Source organism: Tupaia chinensis, unplaced genomic scaffold (genome assembly GCF_000334495.1).
Source record: "Tupaia chinensis unplaced genomic scaffold, TupChi_1.0 Scaffold000365_1, whole genome shotgun sequence".
Lineage (NCBI taxonomy): Eukaryota > Metazoa > Chordata > Mammalia > Scandentia > Tupaiidae > Tupaia > Tupaia belangeri.
The window spans coordinates 26,288-28,326 of record NW_006159862.1 but is presented as its reverse complement, the minus strand read 5'-3'; the positions used below and the strand labels follow the sequence as shown (position 1 = coordinate 28,326).

At 40.1% G+C, this 2,039-nt stretch overlaps 1 pseudogene; it reads right to left on the bottom strand.

Moving 5' to 3' along the window:
* The window catches only part of LOC102496125 (recombining binding protein suppressor of hairless pseudogene), a 2,837-nt pseudogene extending 1,892 nt beyond the window's left edge, over positions 1-945 (bottom strand).
* Between the last annotated feature and the right edge of the window lie 1,094 nt (positions 946-2,039).

Here is a 2,039-nt window from a genome sequence, read left to right as displayed (position 1 = left end):
GGTGCCATAGGCTACACAAGTGAATCCACAACAAAACACTTAGTTACCATAAACCCATTTTAAAGTTTTTCATTAACTTGTTAGTCACTTTACTTTTGACTTAAGAAAAACCGGTACTGCTAATTGGAAAAGCTGTTTAAAGTATCCCCTTATTCTCACCAAATGAACAGTAGGCTCATCCCTTTACAATAGATAGATATATTAGGATTCCTCTAATTAAATTTTAGATCCCTATAGAATTATATAAGTATCATTCTTTATTGATATCCATAAGAACTAATATCTATACTTGAGATTTTCTTTTAGTAATCACAAGACGGCTGCTGCTGAACATTGTCTTTTAGTAATCACAAGACAGCTGCTGCTGAACATCAGCTGATAATTAACTCTGCTTGCTGGAACTGTTTTCTTCGCACTCCCAGAAGTTCCCGAAAGCCTGCTTTCATCAATCAAACAATTGTTGAACTGTATCGATGATTAATAGACCTGCCCTTAATCAAATCCTGAATGAAATTTATGATCCCTATTGTTAAAACTTTATGAATTGATAATTAGAACATGTAGCCCCTCACCCGTTTACTTGCATGTATCACATTTTCAATAAAAAGGCACAATGATTCCTAGCAGTTGTCATTCTTCAGAGAGAGATCCCAGGAGAGTGTTGGACTCAGGACGTGCATGAAAAGGCACCGAGGCCTCAGTCTTTCCTTCCAGCACTGCCTCCGATGAGTCAACTCACCCCCGCCAAAACTGGACCCCAGCAGTCATGCAATAATTCTTTCCTTCCAAGAGTTGCTGCTGCATTTCTCAGTCACTATTTCCTATTTCATTAAATGGTTGAGACTCTTGTGCAGAACAACCTTCACATTCCATTTGTTCTATTTTTTTCCCCTTCCACCTACTGCCCATAAGATGACTGAATGCATTTGTGGTCCCACAGTGCATTGCATCATGGGGCATGAGTGGGTCTGTTACTGTGTTTCCATGGTGTTTCCTGTCAATGGAAAAAAATAATCAACTATAAAATTAATAATTAATAATTAATGCAGTTTATTTCGAAGCCAACTGTGAGTGACCTAGGCTGGAGAAGAGGCATACATGCCTTTTCTCGGGGTGATCGTGTACAGAGGTTCCTTTTATTTGCTTTTGAGATTGACAGACAACATCTAGTGAAAAGATTTCCCATTGGTCTGGCCCCAAAAGGTGGGACATGTAGAAGTGGGGGTTTGTAGTTTATAGGTGGGTTCCACAATTCTTAGGTTGGTGATTGGAAGGGAAGATCCTTATCTTAGTTAAAGAAAGGCTTAATCTACATCTCAAGGAAAAGAGAAGTTCTGTGTCTTAGTTAAAGAAAGGCTTAATCTACATCTCAAAGATACTATGCCAGGAACAGGAGGTAGGAAGAATCCTGTTCATAGAAAATAAATGGTCTGTTAATGTTTGTGGGCATGACTTCCCCAGTCCACTTTTGAAAAGATTTTGGAAAAATAGGAAAAGTAGTCAGACTTCTGTCCACATTTCATAAAAACTCAGTGGTGGTATTACATGCTGAGGGCCCTCTTTTCTCTCTATGTGTGTAATCTGGTGGAGATTCTATATCTAACTGCCTATTGTCAAGGAAACACACAAAGCCTACATGGGACACAGCCATGCAGACACCCAAATAGTCTTCACTTTGGGGAGGATATGCAATCTTTGTCTGTGTTGGGACACTGTTCACAGAGACTGTTGGAAGGGTTTTCCATGTAGAGGTGGAGAGTCAGTGTAGGTGTCAGGTTACAAGTTCTGTCTCTGGCATCTGAGACAGGAGTTCATCTCAACTGTGACAAAAGACATCCACCAGGGCCCTGACTGTCCTACAGAGACTTCCACTACAGAGCAAAACCTGCTGACTCTACCTAGGAAAAGAGAGGGCAGCATCAACTTCTAGCACTGGAGATCAACCATAGGAAGGACAAGAAAAGAGACCTCAGAGAAAAACTGTTGTAATACTTTTTTTTTTTTTTTTTTGAGAGATTTTTGCTATTGGCGGGCGGCCC